We start from the raw sequence: 21,865 nt of genomic DNA, 5'->3' as shown, positions 1-21,865 counted from the left end.
TGAGTAAATAAAAAGTGCTGGTTTGTTCAGAGCTTTTATTTGTTTAAATGTTCATTGCTTAAACTATTGTAAGCAGTATTTCATACTTGCCTGCTGTATCTCTCAAAAATGTAACCCTCAAAAACATCTGTTTCAAAAGTTTCTTTGAACGTCATATGTGAGTGATTTCTTGTATAACTGCAATAAAATCTCTGGGAAAGAACCTTTTATATGTATTGTGTCAGCAATTTTAGCTTATTGCACAGGACTTGTTCCCTTTCCCACATCACTATTTAATGATTTTAAACTTCAGATTGTATAATGTCATATCTGATAGGAGCCTTGAGGCTTTTATCAGCATTTTAAAATTTAGGATTAGTGACCACGTTAGAAAGAAAATTTAATGAAAAATATAACTCTTAAATTATGCTGAGTGGTATTTTCCTCTTGTCAGTTCCCTGGGACTAGCACAAAATGATATCTAGCCAAAATATGTATGGATTCAGTAATCCACTACAAAATTTCTTTAGCTACAAGCATACTTATACATTGGTTATACAGCATCAGAATTACTGGCCATGAAATGCCAAAGAGGAGACGTGTAACCATTGAGATGGCAGGCGCAGCATAACATTCAGGGTGTGTTGTCATCATTGCTGTTAAGTATTCAATACAGCAGGGCCCTAAAGAAAGAGAACGGTCTATTGCAGTGTAGCATGAAAGTATGCAGAAAAACATGCAGAAAACCTACCTAGAGTAGGTATGGTTTCTTTGCACAGGGAGAGAAGGGCTTGAATTCTGTGGCTGCAGCACAGTAAGAGAAAGAAGTGAAATCAAGGGTTCAAAAATACTTGATTCTGTTATTCACCCTTTAACTTTGATAGGACATTTGCTTTTCCTGAAGCTATACTGACTTGGTAGAATGGGAACATAGCTACCTGCTCTTCTCACGAGATCGTTCTGATGCATACAGACACAGGAGTGATATCATGAGTGCTTTACTGTGTGCAAATTGCTATAGATATCAGCTATTTCAAATGAGAATTATTTGGATTATTTTTCCTTTGCACATTTAACTTTGGCACATTTGGCATGTAACTAGCATGTCTTTTTTAAGACTGTGTGTGTATATAGAATGCTCCCATCTACTATGGTCCCTCAGTTGAAGTATGTCATGACCAAATGATCTTCCTCATCTACTTTGGACCTGGTCCCACACATTCCCATATTACAGCCATGGTGAACTTTGCAAATCATGTGATTGCATTCACCCCACTTAAATTCTAATATTCCTAGACATGACTTTTAAAGCTTCCCTCTTGATAAAGTTAAGGACCTTGAGATGGACAGAATGTCACAGATTAGCCAGGTAGGTCCAATATACTCACATGGGTTCTTAAGAGCAGATACCTATCCTTACTGCAAAGAAGCAGAGATGGCATCATGGGAAAGACTCAACACACTGCAGTTGGCTTTGAAGATGGAGTTAGAGCCACAAGTCAAGGAATGTGTGTGGTTTCAAGAAATTGGAAAAAGCAAGGAACTGATTTTCCCCTAGAGCTTCCAGAGGAAATGATGCCCTGCCAACACCTTGATTTTAGCATTGTGTGGCCCAAGTCAGATTTCCAACCTACAAAATTGTAAGATAATAAATTGTGGTTTCTCTCATGGAGTTTGTAGTGATTTGTTAGAACAGCCATAGACATTTAATCCATATGTATGCAATGGAATATTTATTTACACAGAAACTTAAAAATTGAGAGGAAATAATAAATGAAATTAAAGAGAAAATGAAGGTTAATAGAATCAGCTAAGAAATAATTGAGAATTCTAATAATTAATAAGTGCTTTTATAGTTTCCTTTGTCACTGAGATATAATTGTTTACTTTTTCATTGTATTTAAAATTTATCTCCCAAATATATAGTAATTCCAAGAGTGTGTAAGCCACTATTTAAAATGGAGTTAACTTACCAAAGATTCAGTGAATAATATATATTGTTGTTTACTATAAAAGTATATTATATATTAGAGTAATAAATACAAGTTTCATAAAGACAGCACTTAATATTAGTCCAATTTTAAAAATTAATTGAAGTTCATGATTTTTGAAAGCTTTTCAGAAGCTAAGATTATCAAACTATCAGGAAATATATTTAGTTCCAAATCTGTACAAACACATGATTAAGTATGTTTCAATAGATTGCCAGGTTGTGGCCAATTATCAGTAGGTACACGCTGGAACCATGTTTTTATCATCAAAGTCATAGATGTTATATAAGGGGGTTAAATAAATGTTGTTATGATCACCCAGCGAGTGTAGATCCATTCCACTTCTACCGCATCATGTAAACCACACCTCATTGAATGATAAAAGATTTCATGTTGGCTCACAATTCACTGAAGTAATAATAATAGAAAGCACTACAATATTTATTACAGTTAACCGATTCTTGGGGCAGTGTTAAGTAGATTATTTCCACCAGCTCTTCATAATCACACAGTCCCTGTAAGCCACACGAGGGTGGGCATACTGTTTCCTAAGCAGTACATTGACAGTATGTGACACTGTGTGGGTGCTTGATATTTGCTTAACCAATAGAAAATTCAGTAGGTGGTTGCTTTTGTCAATCGCTTTCTAATCATTTTCCCCATTATAGAAAAATATAAACTGAGACTTAGAGGCAATTCTGTCATTTGCAACAGAAGCAATTAGTTGATTGCTGTTAGTTGAGTCCAGCATCCAGGCTGCTGAGCAATATACTTACTTGAAGCCCCTAATGCCAGTTCAGGTGGAGGTTGCCTCTGAGCCAGACCTGCACTTTGTGGCTCACATTCCCATTATATTTCTAAGAAATGTGTAAGTCTCTTTACTTTTGTACTTTAAGGAGATTATTTAGTGTTTGGTTTATGTTTTGTTAATGTTGCTTGTAGAATAGGTCAATTTCAAGTAAAATTTTCTCAAATCATATTTTTGTACCCATCTGAATTAGTTAGCTCCTCAACCCAAATTCAATCAGAAATCCCAAATGCTTACTTCACTTTTGAGACATTTGGATATTTTACTCAAACAAAGTTTACGAAATCTGAAAGGTGCATGCTTTGATTTTATTATGTGTAAAACACTGTGGTGGAAATCATTTTTCTTGTTTCATGGCTGTCTCACGTTCTCTCCTGTGTTTGCCTATACTATTATACAGACACTTTTTCAATAGTTAATAGTTGAAGTACCATACTCATAATACTGCCTTAAATGGCTGCTATAGATCTTAAGAGTTAGAGTGGTTTATGACAGTTTAGTTTTTCAATGTTTCCCTAGCAGTGAGGATGGTATGCTCTTTATTGCCATTATTATTTTGGTTCACATGGCAAAGCTGGATCACAAAACTATAAGCAATAACTTTAATTTCTTCTAGTATCTTTTACTCCATTAGGATGTCAATGTGTAGAGACTTGACCAGAAAATGATTTGTTTTTATTATTTTGAGGACTTGCTAAACTTCAAGAGAAATTTACAAATAGCTTCCTGAAGTCAGTGTTTCCTTCCCTAATAGCCAATTATTTCCATGGGAAGGTCATTGCTGCCAGTGCACCAGCTTTATGGACAGCCCATGTAGCACTGTAATGTGATGGTCAGGTCCTTTGTCCACTTGGATTACAGTCTCCTGCTGATTAGATCAAGATCACACACAGATTCGGTTTGCAAAGACTACCCAACTAGTTACTGAAGAGAGATTCAGTTTTATCAGTTTGCTTGTTCTTGTAGGATGTAACGTGGATCAAATGATACCCAGACAACAGTGTATGAATAATATACTGCAACTTAGTACTTGTGACTAAAATGTACTACCAAGTGTATGTGAGTAAGAAGTCATCCACTTTGAGAGAAAATGTTTGAAGTTAATGAAAGTTTTCTGATATCTTTTTGGCATAAATATTGTTCCTTTTGTCTCTTCATATTTGTGCTCTGTAAAGACAGGGAAAACCAAGGTACAAAGAGGACTGTTGTTATAATAGGTATATTATATTTGGTCTGAGAGCATAATTTGATGAAGCTATTAGAACTCTATTGGTAGAAACACACCAAATACAACATAACTACATTACCCAAATTAAAGAGGAGATAATCTGAAAAGCAGAAAGAGAAAAGGAGACAGTTACCTACAAAGGAGTTCCCATTAGACTATAAACTGATTTCTCAAAAGAAACCTTGCAGGCAAGAAGGGGCTGGGAAGAAGTATTCAAAATCATGAAAGGCAAGGACCTACATCCAAGATTACTCTATCTAGTAAAGCTGTCACTTAGAATAGAAGGGCAGATAAAATGCTTCCCAGATAAGGTCAAGTTAAAGGAGTTCATCATCAACAAGCCCTTATTACAGGGAATGTTAAAGGGACTTATCTAAGAAAAAGAAGATCAAAAATACGAACAGTAAAATGACAACAAACTCACAACTATCAACAACTGAACTTAAAAAAAAAAAAACGAACTAAGCAAACAACTAGAACAGGAACAGATTCACAGAAATAAAGATCATATGGAGGATTATCAGCAGGGAGGGGTAGAATCGAGAATGGGGGAAAAGGTACAGGAAATAAGATGCACAGTTGGGCCCTGGCTGGTGTGGCTCAGTGGATGGATCACCAGCCTGTGAACCAAAGGTCTCAGGTTCGATTTCCAGTCTGGGCACATACCGACCTTGCAGGTCAAGAGGCAACCCATCAATGTTTCTCTCACACCCTGATGTTTCTCTACCTCTCTTTTTTCTCCTTTCTACTCTCTCTATAAGTAAATAAAATCTTAGAAAAAAAAAGAAGCATAATTGGTAGGCACAGAATAGACAAGGAGAGGTTAAGAAGAGTATAGGAAATGAAGAAGCAAGAAAACTTATATGTATAATTTATGGACATGAACTAAGGGGGATAGAATGTTAGAGGGAGGGGGCATAAAGGGGAGAAAAATATGGGACAACTGTAATTGTATAATCAATAAAATATGCTTAAAAAAAGAAAAGAAATAATAGAATCCTATCTTAACAAAAAGCTCACATTAAAAAAAAATTTCAAGACAAAAAAAAAACTATATTAAGTTGGTGATTGCAATAATATCATCCCATGAAAAGACATCTTATCACTTGTCATTAAATAATTTAAAATTTCAAATGCTAATTGAAGATATGTTACTTACCCAAAGGTTGACAACTTTATTTTTAAAAATAATAATGACAAAAACTTAGACAGAGTTCAATTAGACCCTAATATAGTGCTTCCTTACCAGCACTGGATTGTCCAAGTGAGCCTCTTACAAGAGAAAAATGTTACATAAACCAAAAGAAGGTTTTCAATTACTAGCAGCCATATACTTCTGTGATACATTCAAATTAGGCATCCGATTTCTGGATCATGTATTTATTTTCACTCTTTTTTTCTCCTTTATATCATACTCAGCAAGATATTCTTATATCTAAGTCCTATATAATGTCCTTTTGCATTAAACACTATACTGTCAACATGTTTCTATGCCATTGCATATTTCTCAATATCACTATTTCAGTTTCACACATTTACCATAATTTATTAAATGAATCCTCATTTTTTCACTATTGTAAACAACAGTAAATAAATGTACCGGATTTTCAAATTCTGTTCAGCAACATATATTATTTAAAAATAATATTAACTAATTAGTTGGTCACAAGACATTTAATCAAATAAAGGTTTTATCGGGCAACTTTATCTACACCAGAGTGCAATATCTGGGAGGGGGCGGGGTTCTCTAAAACCAGACCCAACATAATTGGGGGCAGTAAGAGGTTAGATATGAGTAGCCGACAGTCATGATTGTGAATCTAGGATCAGTCATGATCACGATGTCTCAAAGGCTCGTTTTGCTCTTGCACTATTTCCCCAAACATCAAAGAAACAGAAATGCCTGTTTAGGAGAGACCGTTGAGATAGATACAGAAATTTGTTATCACGTGTGTCATTATTTATCATATTAAGTGACTTTTGAGTGTAAAATAGCCTCATTTGTATAGGACATGTTATGTCTTTTGTTTGTTTTGGTACTTGGAGTATAATGAATAAATCACTTTTCTTGTTCTTGGTTTCATTCTGTCACCACCTTTGCCAGCAGCCACATACAGCTGGTGCACGCAACGGGATCCTGCAAAGCGAGGAACTGACAAGCAAACAGAACAGACATAACTGCTTGAAAATTTAGCTTCAGAGAAGCTTCAGAGAAGTTTGAGAAAAAGTTCCTCAAACTTTCAAAAATGTCAATTTGTTACTACCTTATTTATTTTGTTTTTATATTTGTTTTTGTCTTAAAAAACAATGCATTTTATGTGCCGAGATCTCTTTTTTCCTGCCCCTTTGCATAGTGAGATAAGCGAACTGTATACACCTTTCCTTAAGTTTATTTTAACCACTCTAATATCAAAATAAATAAACAAATAAATAAAACATCACATCTTTCTCTGAAAACATCACATTGCTAATGATGAATACCACTGATTAATTATCCTCCAGACACTACAGGGCTATTTTATTTTGTGCATAGATATATTGTATTATCATTTAGCTTTTCCTAAGTGATCATAAAGGATGTTTTACTTGCATTTTAGGCATTCAGGGAAGGTCTTAATGACCAGAGAGTTATGTCTGTAAATAACTTAGGACTTACCCAGTAAATAATTTTTCTAACATCTTCCAATCTAAATAAAATCTCTGCATTTAACACACTGCTCTCTCCCTCCAATGCACTTAAATCAACGTTTAATGTTTTTTCCAATTTATGTTTAATCATGTGCCTTCCAACAGATAGTACCCTCCATGAAGGTGCAATTTTTTTATTATCATTGACTCAGTGATTAGCATAGTGTTTGGTATAAAACAGACAATGAGTGTATACTTTTTAAAAAGGTATAAGTAATTGTCAGGTAAGGAGCAAAACGATAAGGAGTGGATGCCGGAGAGAAGACAGGAAACATATGTCACGGAGCCCAGATGAGATAACATTTGTCTTCATGCCTGTCTTAGCAGAGTGTCATCAAAGATGAATTTTCCAGCTCCTGTATTTCCTCCCACTACAAGATTATCCCATATCTATATTATTCTCCTTGGGAAATACTTTTATTCTCACTTGTTTTACTCATTTTTAAGATCTCAGAACAATTTTACTTCATCAGGAGCTTTCTTTAATCTCTCCGACTAGTCAAATGTTCCCATGGCAGGCCCCAAGGAGCCATTCCTTCACAGCGCTTTCTGTCACTACATTTCACGGACCGGTTGTGTTTACATTTGTTGGTGTGACAATTTAAAAGTAAACTTCAATCGAGAGCAGTAAAAAACAATATATATGAAGAGAGAAAATAAGAGGACTTTTATGACAGCGATTATATTAATTAATTATTAACTTCAATAAAAACGAAAATTGAATTACTTATTTAAGAGTCATTTATGGCACTGCTTTTTTAACTATGTATTTCCATATATCTCTGTATGCTATTAAATAGAACAATCAAACAGCATCTTATTTTAGTAAATATATACTTTGGATAAAATAAAAGAGTTATGTAGCTGTGTTCCCATAAACATTCAACTTTGAGGTAAAATTAGAAGCCCCCAAATACAAAAATATGGTATTTCTGAGTCTTTTTTATTTCTACCAGGGTTTTAATCTTCCATAGGTGCATGCTAGACTAGTGAATGAATACACAGTCATTGAATGAAAGAACTAATTAATAATTAATCAGTGGACCTTTTTGTCCAGCACTCTCCCCTTACCTACTACTACAGTTTATACACATTGTCATTTTTTTTTCTGATATACTCTGGGCTCTTTCACTACAGGCACACACTATTGTCTGGACCTGTATTTTCATTCTGGGTTCTCTTCACTATTCATATCTCAGCTTAATTAACACCTTCTCAAAGAAGGCTTCCCAGCTCTGCCTCTTTAAAGTATTACAGCCTTCTTTCCCTCTTGTTCTGCTCATCTATTTTAAAAATATATATTACTTTAAAAATCACACAATTATTTTTAAATTTATTTTTCATTTACTTTGTCCTCTACACCACGAATTCTACAGGATGGAGATTATGCCTGATTTGCTCACCATTGAATTCCTAGTGACTTAGCATAGAGGTTCATGCATTTTAGTCAAAATATTTTTAAGCAAATAAGTAAAACATAATAACTAATAGACTATCTGACAAATACACCCTGTTAAATTTCACATTACTCCCTCAGCAAAAAACACAATACTTTAGTAAAGGGGTTGACTGTGAGAAAGCAGCATAAGTATAAAACATGCCCAGTTTTTCCATAGATGTTAGTTTCTCTTTAGGTCCTGCACCTGGTCATTCATATTCAAAGTCCCTTATAGCTGCTTTGGAGTAATTCCATTACTATTTCTGTAAGAATTGAGGCGTGGATCTGTACAGGGTGTGGGTATATCTCGCTATCTCTCTCCTTCCCTCTCTCTCTCCCTCTCTCTCTCTCTCTCTCTGTCTGTTTCTCTTTTTTGTGTCCTCATCACAAAGAAATAAACCACGTACCTGGACTACCCTCCTTATATGGAATGATCTTTCTGGCTCAGACAACTCTCTCAACATCCCATAACTCTGTCGAAATTGATCTTATATTTTCTTTTTTAAAATATATAATCATTATTATATTTTTTAATTACCATTTATTCCCCTTATACACCCCTCCCCCCAGTAATCACCACCCTGTTGTCCATGTCCATGGGTCCTTATATTTTCTTTTAATGGAAGTTTCTCATATTTTAAAAAATGTTTTTTCTTAATGTGTACCAGTGAGATTCTCATTCCTTCCCTTCTGCCTAAAGTCATTCTAGTGAAAATAAAGATTACATTGTTTTATCACAATGCTGTGTTTTCACCTGATAGCAGATAAAATTTGTGCATTTATAAAAGGTGCATATCCCTGAGCATATAATTTAGTTTTGCTTCCTGCATTGAACAGCAGAGATAGAAAACTACATTACCTAAAAGAGCACTTTCTTCACTTGCTGTTCAAGTATACTCATTTATTAAACAAATTTTCTCACAGATTAACTAAAAAATGTTATTTTTCAATTATGTTCAATACACGCTAAGCAATATTGTGTTTGCCACATTAATATTATACCACTCCAATTGCTTTTCTGTTCATGTAACAGTTGTGTGATCTGTTGGGGAAAAAAAAGTTCATGCTATTACCAATAACCATGAAAGATTGATTTATAATGATAAGCAGATGTTATTGAAATTATTTTGAAAACATTGTGGAACATCTGCATGTTCTCATGTAAATTACATACAAGGTTGTTATATTGTAGAAATGCACATTCCATATGAAGCAATAATAAATCAAACTTTGAATTAATGTTGAGTACTTCCACAGCATGCATTAAAGTACCACATGCTGAAGCAAACCAACGTGAATATTCGGATTATATTGCTTTCTCCTATTCACTGAAAGTACGCTCATCCGGCTATTTCCTCAAGCAATTCCTCAGACTCAAAATTTATATACGCTGAGAAATGGCAAGAGAAAGAAGGAATGAACAAAGTCTCTTGTTGTATGGACATCACACATTCTATTAACAAGTGTATGTAAACTGGGTAATTTAGTAAAACAGTCACGTCTACAGGAGTGCTCATTAGTAAAATGCTATTTATCTACAAACAGAGGTGACAAGCAAAGTATAAGGAAATAAGCCAATTTAACATACTAGGATGTATTGATTTGTTTTCATTTTCAAACTTTTTAAAACGATTTTAAGTTTAAAGAGAGCTGCAAAAGAGTACAGGTAGTAACTATATACCTTTCACCCAGCTTTCTCTGAAGTTAGCATTTTACACAATTGTTATTTCTTTACCAAAGCTAAGTAATTGACGATGGTGCAATATTATTAACAAAAATACAGACTTTGTTCATATTTCACCAGTTTTCTCACTTAATGTCCCTTTCTAAACCAATCAACCAATGTAGGACGCCATGGTGCGTTTAATCATCGTGTCTCCTTAATCACTTCTCAACTTTGAGAACTTTTCATCTTGTCTTTCATTACTGAAGTTTACTGGTTAGAAATAGTGTAGACTGTCCTTCAGCTGGGTTTGGTTGATGCCTTCTCAAGATTAAATTGGGTTAGTGGATTGGAGCAAGTAATGTCATATGGGTGCTGTTCCGTTCTCATAATGGCTTATCGGAAGGTACATGATATCATCGTGGCTACTGAAAAGGTTAAACGTGATCACTTGGGTTTCTCCACTGTAAAAGTCACCATAGTTTTCCTTACCATATGCTGCTTATAAGAAATGAGTCTCTAAATACAGCCCATGTGCAAGAGAAGGAGAATTAAGTTCTATTTTCACGAGGGAAGAGTAGAATTTGTGGACATGTCTTAAATCCATCACAATAATTAATAAATATGTTGGGAGAGATAGTTTGAAGATATACAAACCTCTTGTCTCCTCCTAAAATTTACCCCCCCTAATTTTAAGTTACAAATGGATCTTACCTATAGAAATTATAACTCTGCTGTTACGATGGTGGATTTCTATTCTCATCTCTACTACAGTTATTATTCGGGATTATTTTATAGAGAAGTATTGTTATTTTCTACACATTTATATATTAATTTAATTATTTGTTCATACCATTATGAACTCATGGATATTTCTTTTATTCTTAGGGCTTTTAATATAAAACTATCCTGATTTCATGACTTAAGTTGTTCCAGGTTTGCCCCCAGGGTACTCTCAAGTCGATGCTTGTATTCATCACTGATATATTTTTTTCTTTTAGCATTTCCTTATTTTTTAGTACTATCATTTGCTACAGTCTCATCTGGCAGTTTCTGTACACCAGCCCTAAAATTAGCTATTTCCACAAGGAGCCTGTTTTGTTTATTTTTTAATTGAATAATGATTTGAGGAAACTAAGGCCTGGAACTATGTGGGCTCTTTGCCACTGAGGTCTTGTTGGTCTGCATCCTTGACAGCATGTGGTATATACAATTAGTATATTTTACTTACTCATTCTAATAAGGATGCAGTTACAACATCTGATGGTTTTAATTTGTTGAATTTAGTTGAAAATCTTATGACAAGCACATTTCAGAGTATTGGGCTGCATGTTACTTCTCCCAAATTGTCAGCCTTTTAAATTATCACTACACGAAACACGTTATCATGAGCAGCTTAGTGAATAAAATGGTACTTCAACATCTAGAATCGGTCCCAGAGCCGCATCTCTCTGTTGCTATGTTGCCATTGCTTCTGGCCCAAACTCTCTAATTTTTATTAATTCCTCATAATCTTTAAATTTATGTTGCTGTTCCCTCAAGAACGGACATCTTACCAAACCATGCAGAGTTATTTTATTATAAGTTGCAGTTTGAACTTACCTGTCAACATTTTAATGTAGATTATTTTATTAAGATTATTTTAAGAGCAGTTTTAGGTTCATTAATGTGGACTTTGACAGGTTGTTCAAGTTCAATAAAAATACTTGTTATTTAAGATCCTTTTTTGAAAAGTCACTTTGTTCACATCTACATTTAAAATTGTAACAGAAAAGATCAAAATGCAAGGTAAACCTAATTTGGGGGCTTAGAATTTTTTTAAAGTCTGTATAAATATAAAACTTATCTATACAATTTTTTCTCATAACTATTAAAAGTCAAGATCTGATTGAACATATTTTTCTTTGTCTCTGGTTAGTTTGAACTTTCTGCATTGAAGTTTTTTTTTCTCAGGAACTGATGACATTAATGTTACTCATTAATTCTCAAAAATTGTTTTGTTATGTTTCCTTTTTATTGAATTTATTGAGGTAACACTGTAAAGAAAACTATAAAAAAACTATAAACTTTTTAAAACAAATAATGATCTCAGTGTAAAGAACTTTAGGTTCAAATCATTTTTTTCCTCACAATTGTTGTACTAATTGATTGGTTTTCAACACTTCAAGGAATTATTCTAATATAATTCCTATTCATTTAGCTCATAGAAAGCTTTTTGAATATTTTTAACTTTTGGTGGTCTGATATTTCACCAGGGAGAGTTAAAACTGTTTCATATGAAAATTTAAATATGAAAAGTTGACATCCTTATGTTTTAAAATACTTATAGTGTTTTTCTCCAAGTTCTTCTCAAATTTTATTTAACTCATTTTTATGATCAATTGGATTTTGACACTAACTTTATGAGACTCTAAACTTTTCAATTCCTGATGTCTAACTTTGAAATAATTTGCACTCTTGTATATATTTTCAATTCATTTTTTCTGAATAAATCTATTTCTGCAAATTTACATACTTAAAAGTTAGTGTGTATAATGGTATTTAACATAATGGAGGGGAAGAACTAGAACAAATATGATATATATTACAGTGTGGGTAAAATAAAGATTGATTTTTATTTTATGCTTATATGGATTTTAACTATAAAAAATGAAATTTCATGTTTGTATATAATTGTAGACATGTTTTTAATAATTTCCCCTAAAATGGCTCTGGCTGGTGTGGCTCAATTACTTGGAGTGGCTCTCATCCAGTAGACCCAAAGGTCAAGGGTTCAATCCCTGGTCAAAGTACATATACATGTTGTAGGTTCAATCCCTTGTTCTCCTGTAGGGGCGGGTACAGGAAGGCAACCATTCAGTAATTCTCTCTCATATTGATATTTCTCTCTCTCTTTCCCTCCCTCTCTCCTCCTCTCAAAAGAGTGAAAAAATAATGTTGTCAGGTGAAGACAAAAAATAATAATAATAAATGTGCCTGAAATGTAGTTACTTCTCCATTATGTTGATACGTGATAAACTCTTGGTAATTGTTAGCTCAAATATATTTTATGTCATATTTTTATAGTACTATTTCCAATTTATTCTGTTCTCTCCTCAAAGAATGACTCTGAATTGTTAGTTAAATATGTGAAGTATATTTTCTGTATCTATGATCTTTTTAATTGAATTCTTCTTCTTTATTTTGTAGAAATATTTAAAAATGTGTATTTGTTCATTTTATTTATTATTAGGTTTAGTATTTGCCATCTCCAAATAATTTTTAAATTCAGATGTCACTCCCTAGCACGCGTGGCTCAGTCGGTTAGGTGTAGTCCAGCAAATCAAAAGGTCGCCGGTTCAATTTCTGGTCAGGGCACACGCCAAAGTCGCAGGTCTGGTCCCCCACTGAGGGCTTGTGAGAGGAAATCAATCACTGTATCACTCACAATCACTCACTCTCTTTCTCCCTCCCTTCCCCTGTCTCTAAAAATAAATAAATAACATCTTTTAAAAATCCAGATGTCATGTTTTAGTTTAATATTCGGTTTCCATACATAATGATTGATAATTTATTCAAAATGAAGATGATTAAGCATTACTTTTTAAAGATATAGCTTTTTAAATTATACATTTTTTATATTTAATGCAGATTCTTATTTTTAAAATAGGTGCATGGTGAAAGGTACATCATCATAGTAATAATGAAAAGAATATTGGAGTTACCATGTTAATTTCAGGCAAAATTGTTTTTATAATAAGGAAGATTGTAGTAGATAAAGAAGAACACTGCATAATGATAAAGAGATCAATTCTTCAGATGACATAACAATCCTAACTATATCTAGACCTAGCAAGACTGTCAAAATAGATTAGGCAAAAGTGATAGAATTGAAAGAAGAAATATAAAGCCCCACTATTAAGTTGGAAACTTAAAAGCCTTTCTGTTAGTAATTTAATGATTTAAAAGACAGCTTGTAAAGATATAAATGACCTGAACTCAAGTATCAACCAACTTGATTTAATTGATATTTTTAGAATATGCCATCAAACAACCAAATACAAGGATTCTCAAGCTCACAAGGAATATTCACCAAAACAGACAACATTCAGCCCTAACTGGCATGACTCAGAGGGTTGGGCATTGTCCTGCAAGGTGAAGGGTTGCTGGTTCAAATCCTGTTGATAGAAAATGCCAGGGTTCTGGTCCAGGTCCCCAGTTGGGGGTGTGCAAGAGGCAACTGATACCAATTTTTCTCACACAACCATTTTTCTCTCCCTCTTTTTCTCCTCCTTTCCCCTTTCTCTTTCTCTAAAAATAAATAAAATATTTTTTAAAAATAGACCACATTCTTAGCCATACAATACACAATAACAAATTTTAAAAGGTAGAAATTATACAAGCGTCTTCTCAGATCAAAGTTTAATACAAGAAAAATCAATAACAGAAACATAACTAGAAATCACAAAATAGCTGGACAGTGAACAACACAATTCTATGCAACCCATGGTTTTAAGAAATCTAAAGAGAAATATAAAATATTTGGAACTAAATATACAACTTATCAAAGTTTGTACAATGTGGTGAAAGCATGCTTAGACTGACATTTATAGCATTACATGCACATATGAGAAATGAAAAATACTATAAAATCAATAATATAATGACCCACCTCACAGAATCAAAGAACTCAGAGCAATTTACTTAAAGCAAATAGAAAAATAAAGCAAGTAGAAAAATTTTTAAAAACTACAGCAGAAATCAATGAAATTGAAAACAATATAGAAATTCGAAGGATCCAATAGCTAATTCTTTGAAAAAGTCAATAAAGCCCATAAAACTCTAGCCAAGTTAATGTATTTAAAAAGAGAAAATCTGTACATTGCCAGTATTAGATATCTCAAATATATATTGCTAAGTGTATTAAGTCAGTATGATAAGACTACCAAGTGTGTGACTCCATTTATAAGATGTTTTGGAGAAGGCAAATACAGAAACAGTAAACAGATCAGTTTGCCAGGAGTTCAGGGAAGGGAGGATAGAACAGTTGAAGCACAGGGAGTTTTTAGAGTGGAAAATTCTTGTGTATGATACCATAATGATGGATAAATGACACTAGGCATCTGTCAAAACTCATAGTGCTTTACAGTTACAGTGCAAGGAGTGATTCTTAACATATGCAAATTTTTAAAACCATTTAGAAGGTCAGCGAATTGTGCAATGTAATAAAAATGCTTAAATGTATTAAAATTTATGAAATAACCTCAAGTAAAGTAGCGAAGGAACAGAAGCTGACCAAAGTAATTTTCTAAATGAGTACAATCTATAAGATCAAAGGCAAAAGGAACGGTATGTAAACACCATGCTCTAACTGACAAACTTATGCCCTGCAAGGATTCAGGTTAAGAATTCCACTACCGTTATGTACGTATATTAGAATTGAACAATTAAGTAATGGATGGTGTGTGGTGAGGGCTAGGTTTCTCACTTGTTGCAATGAGAGGTTAAAGAAGGCTAAGAAGATGCATGTGGTAATAAATTAGAGTTGAAGATATCGACATGAAACCATGTTTGGATATAAAAACACATTATTGGATATATGTGTAAGGGTGGTTTGATATACACACAGGTATGTTTTTGCTCTCTCACCTGAGGGTTCCTAAAAACAATGACACACTTAATATCAACAAACACTCCTACCATCCAAAACTTGGGCCAATACCATTCTCCAACAAAAGTAACTGGGGCTCCTTGGAAACAATGTTCATTGTGGAATTGGGAGATAATTTATATTAAATAAGCCTCGAAAATATTTTGGTGCCAAAAGTAAGAAAGTGTGAAAAAAAGCATAAATAGCAAATATAGTTACAGGATATGTCAAAAAAAAGACCTAGGAACCAATTAATAGAACTCCAAGAGCCAAAAATAGAACAACTTGGGCAACAAAATATGTAAATTCTTGGATTATAACCCAAACTGTGAAATAAATACACATGAGTCTATACTGACATGAATTAATTATTGAATACATAAATTAATAGGGAGAATAGACAAATCACTTGTGTAAAAGCATTTAAAATAACTTATGTGTTTGCATTACCTTCAAAAAGACAAATCTCCCCACTCATTAAATATGAAATAAACCTCTAGTTACTTCCTTCAAAGAGTACACAAGGAAAAAAAAGTAACTTCACAACAGAGAAATATGACAAACATTACTGAGAGCCAAATGATCAAGATTAACCCCAACAATAATAATTGATTCTGAGAGTAGGTACCCTAGATATAATATAATGAATCCATAACCCCAGTTAAATCATAAAGGAAACATCAAACAATTCCCAGTTGAAGAACATTCTGCAAAAATACGTGACCAGTACTCCTCAAAACTGCCAGAGTCATCAAAACTAAGAAAAGTCTGAGAAACTGGAGCAGCTAAAATAACCTAAAGAGACATAAAAACTAAATTTAATGTGTTATTCTGGATAGGATTCTGAAACTGGGTTAGGGTACAGGAAGACCTTGTATTTCTATCCTCACAAATTATCTGCAAATGTAAACCCTCTCTAAAATAAAAATTTATTTGAAGAAAACTTTTTAAATATATTTTTCTTTTACTTTAAATAATAAAAAGTTTAAAGAGTAAAATTGAAAAAACAGAAGAAAAAACTGAAAACCCAAACTACAGGCTCTAACCACCCTACCTGATCTGCTTACCCTTACTTTTCTTACTTTACCTCTATTAATCCATCTCACTTTAACCCGTGCAACCTCAGAGTCCTCATCATTTCTCTAACACAGCATGGTCCCCCTGCAGGCATTTGTGCCGCTTTTCTTCTCCGATTGAAAATGCTCCGTTCCCCAGCATTTTGCAAGACTGACCACTGACCTCCAAGAATTTGCTCAAATGCCGATTTCTTAATGAAACTACCTAGACCTTGCATTTTTGCCCATCCTGCACCTTATATACTCTTTGCTGTATACTTATTTCATTATACTTAATATTTTCTAATTTACTGTATATTTTGTTTATTATTTATGTCTATGATACAGCACCAGGAAATGAGCTTTATGAGGGTAGGGAACTTTATCACTTCCCACACCAACTGCCTCATACCAGAGTGAGTGAGTGACTGATGAGGATTTCCTATAACCATGGTTTAATGATTCTCACAGGAGAACACAAAGACCTTGATTAGCCCAGAGCTTGGTGAAAAGGCAGAACAAAGATTCTCTCATAAAACCAGCTGAAAAATAAAACTCAGCTAAAAGGAGGACTAACATAAATCCACTGTACTTGGAAACAGATTATACAAGCAAAACAATTGAATAGCAAAAGCTGACCCAGCAGTTTTACTAACAGCTTTTCATTAAATAAACTATAACAATAATAGTAGTAGTAATAATAATAATTAATAATAAAGTTTACATCAGAACTTGCTAGCACAGTCTTGCCTACAAGTGATTTTGGAATTTGAAATTGAAAACATGATGTTGATTCAGAATAATTGTGTTGTAGAGCACTGCATTCAATTATATTATTAAGATGACATAAATAGGCACAGCTATAGACGTAAATTAATGTATTGATAACACATTTAAATAACAAAATATCATTATATACCTCATACAAAATCATTTTCTTAGAATCCAATAATAAAGTTAATGAGCAAAAAATACGTCAAAGCAAATGGATAAGAAATCTAAATGGTTAGTAAATATATGAAAAGTGATGTAAAATTGATCACTAAGAGATCCCATTTCACTGATGACGTATGGGTCCAAATTGTGAAGTTCAACAGTACTGAGTTTTGAGAATACAACAAATCAAGGAAACTTAAATTTCTAATGTGCAATATAAAAATTTGGGTAATTTGGCAATATCTAGGAAATCTGATACTCTGATTCAGGAATTCTAGTCCTACATTTATAGCATGCTATTACTCTTACACATATGCACAAGTACATATATAAATATTCATAGCAACATTTTAATAGCTAAAACTTAGAAACTACCCATTTATTTATAAAGGGAAATAGATATGTGAATCATAGCATATAAACCCACTACAATTTTAAACAAAATTACAAAGGAATAAACTGAAGATATATGTATAAAAATGACAAATCACCAAACATTACATTTAGAACATAAATTATGGTACTCTGTTGCCCCTTTGTAAAACAGGACTGCATGTGTTTTTAGATTTACAAACACATAAATTAAAAATATAGAGACATATCTAGTGAGGCTAAACACATCTTTATCATTCAACCTTGAATATCTTATTCCCTTCACATATCCATTCCAGGTTAAGAGGAGAGAAGATATTTCAATACTTTAATCTTGAATCTTAAGTAGGTAGTGAAAACATAAATGTTTAATATATTATTGGTCATGCATTTTTATGTCTGTATTATTTTAAAACTGTATACACTAAGAACAAAATAAAGCACAGTGGCAACATGTGCCTTCCAACATGGGCACCATGATATCCTAGGTGATAAGATATCACCTTGATAAGATATCAACAGGGAGATATTCTTAGAGGAGATTCCAAAGTGGAGGTTAATAATGATTCTTTTAACTTCACCTGGTAAGATCCGCTGTGCCGGCATTCTGAAAGAAGCACTCCAAGAAATACTTTTGCCTTTGTGCCTATTGAGGCACGTCCGAGGCAACCCCAGCAACAGATTTCTTTCTAACATTTACATTCAATACTAGCAGCTAGAGCAAGTCTCCAGAAATGGATAGCCACAGGCCATGGACCTCTCTCACAGGCCATGGAGTATAACTCCATATTTTTGGCATTGGTGGTACCAAATAGAACTGGTCACTGGTGAATCACCATGCAGTTTCAGAAGTGGTCTCTTGGTATGTCACATTCTTCAAATACTTTGCTGGCCAGTGACAAATGGTCCTGAAATAGAAACAGCTATAGCTCATGGATTATATCATTAGAATTTCAAGTAGTAAATTATTCATATTTTTTATTGTTGTCATGGAATTTACTATTCTGGACTTTTTTGTCCCTTAACATAGGAGCAATGATTCATTATAATAAATTTGGGCTCTTGTACTTCTTGTCTTCATTGGTCAGGGGACTTACTGTAAAATAGTTACAGCTAAATGAGAATCTATCTGTTCACGTTGATGCCATGATGGCAAGACACCGCTCTGCTGGTCTTTTCGGCAGTTGTGGCACAAACAGTCCGATGTGTACCAGCATGGTTGGTCATTCATGGTCTTGGCTTCCCGACGAGTTTTTCACACTAAAGATAAGTAAATGACGTCTTACTTATCTTTACATCAAATTATGTAAAGGTCATTATTCAAGTCTCTGAATAATGACCTTTAATAGTCAAGTTAAAGGATTTATGTACACGGTTGCTATGCCAGCTAGAGAATTACAAATTATCTCTGTCGGTGATTTTTCCTTCCACGGCTACAGCAGTTGAGGCCAAGTTGAGGCCTGGTTTTCTTTCACGTCTGGCATTATAGAGTTCTTACATCAGCACCCACTCATAATTACAGGTTAATTACCAGAAGAAATGCAGTAGGAATATTCCCCCTTCTTATCCCCACCACCAGTAACAAAATGTTCATGATTTAGAAATTTTGGTATACAAGTTAATACACTTCTGTCACATTTATGTCTCCAGTGTACCTTTCATGTATACGTATTTTGTTCATCTCTGTTTAGAAGGGATCAACAGCCAAGATTGCTCTACCCAGCCAAGATATCATTTAGAATCAAAGGCAGATAAACAGCTTCCCAGAGAAGAAAAAACTAAAGGAGTCCATCATCACCAAACCATTATTACATGAAATGTTAAAGGGAATTATTTAAGAAAAAGAAGATCTAAACTATGAACAGTAAAGTGGCAAAAACTACATATCCATCAACAATTAAACCTAAAAATCAAACTAAGCAAACAAGAAGAACAGAGACAGAATAATGGGTATGGAGAGCATTTTTATGGTTGCCAGATGGGATAGGGGTGTGGGGGAATGAGTGAAGAGGTGAGGTAAGAAGTACAAATAGGTAGTTTCAGAATAGTTATGGGGATGTAAAATACAGTGTAGGAAATGGAGTAGCCAAAAAACTTACACTCACGACCCATGGACATGAACAGTGGTGTGAGGGTTACAGGGAGCGCTGGGTGGCAGGAGGCAAAAGGGGAAAATTAGGACAACTGTAATAGCATAATCAATAAAATACAATTTAAAAAAGAGAATTACCCTCAAAAAGAAGAATTTTTTGGAAGAGACCATATGATAAGCCTCAAACCATTTGTCTTTTGAGCCTTAGCTGCTTTGTTTGCTTAATAGTGACACTGTACTCTCGGGTAAATATCACTGGTGACGAGGATGTACATAATATATTTCCCAGTGACTAACTTCATATTTTGAGATAAGTCCAAGTTATAATATTTTGTGTGCACATTTCCTGCATCCCTTAATTTCCTACATTTGGATTTCATAACTGGGGACATGAGTTATGTAATTGACACTTATTTAATGAAGATATATGTATTTGTATATGTGCATGTCTGTATGTCTGTGTGTATATAAACTTTAAGTGTCAGAGACTTGAATAATGACCTTTACATAATTTGATGCATGTGGTGTATACATATTAATGTAAGCTAACTCTTTGAAAACCAGGTCTGTTTTTATTTTTAAATGTCCATTCTCAAATTATGCTTTGTTTATTGAATTGTACTCTAGGAATAAGTACTATATAATACATCAAATCTTTTTATTCACTCCTAGCCCAGGCTCTGTAAGTTATAAACTTTCATAAGTGGTAAGGTCTCCTGGGCCTAAATTTGCATCCCTGAGTGAAATCTACTCATTTGAAATCACAAATATTTTTAAGCAACTTTCATGCTCAAGTAGTCATGAAATTGAGGGGGCTTTCAGCTTCAGTAAATCATATACATTTTCTATTCTTAACTCCTTTTCCTTTGTGCACTTGTGATATTTGTTCTTAAGTTATTTATGGCAGTATCCTGTTAGTAATATGGCACCACTATGAAGAATTCTACATTAATTTATTTTGAGTTGTGCTTTAAGGAGGTGAAGAACTCCAAATGCCACAAATACAAAATACAAAATGCCACAAATTTAAAAAGCATATCAAAAAAATCACATTTAAAATCATAAAGATTTTTATTACTAAAAATCATAAAATTTTTATTACTTCATTTTGAGATCAGAAACCATGATTAGGATGATGCTCAGCAAATAATACTCTATGATAGACACAATTATGTTATTGTTTTTTTATTTTGAATAATCTGTCACACTTTCATTAACATTAACACATGTTTTGAAATGCCCATAATACAACTAGAGTTTCAGCAGTTGGTTTCCTATTGCTTTTAATGTATTACTTAGTTTTATTCTCACAACAGATCTACCAGGGCAAAATTATTATTATTTCCATATTACAGATCAGAGAATAGGAGGGGGCTAGGGGGTGTTATAAAAGCCAGGCCAACTCTAGAATAAATGTGCTTAATTCTCACAAGTACATTACCCCCCCTCCATATATTTCCTTCAGTATGTGTCACTCACAACATAATGGCAGTTATTTAATGTTTAGTTATCCTTTTCTTCTGAAGTGACTAATATACCTACACATATATTTGTCGTTGCAGTTTTTTTAAAATTTAAGATTACTAAGGTAGAGCATGTGCATTAATTCTCACTTTATTTTGCACATGTTGTGGATATAAATAGTATAAACTCTAAATATTACAAAGATTTAATGCTACAGATCTTATGTTAATCACAAGGAAGTTGAGTTTTCTAACAAAAATTTAGTAAGCCATACTGCAGGATAGAAAATTAATACCTATTTCTCTTTTTCTGTGGCCCAGCCAAGAATTTGACAGAGTAAGACACTCCCAGGTGCCGAGGATGGGAAAAGGATGAAATTAGGAGGAACTTAAAAACAATGTCATAATTTTTATGACATCACTTTTTTAAATTTAAAATAGGGTTTTTATGAAAGTTTCTCTTTGACTTTAAGGTTTGGGTGAGGCTGGTACCACTTCCATGATGTCATCAGGCATTTTGCTT

Source organism: Desmodus rotundus, chromosome 2, assembly GCF_022682495.2.
Source record: "Desmodus rotundus isolate HL8 chromosome 2, HLdesRot8A.1, whole genome shotgun sequence".
NCBI classification, from domain to species: domain Eukaryota; kingdom Metazoa; phylum Chordata; class Mammalia; order Chiroptera; family Phyllostomidae; genus Desmodus; species Desmodus rotundus.
This window is presented reverse-complemented; position numbering follows the sequence as displayed.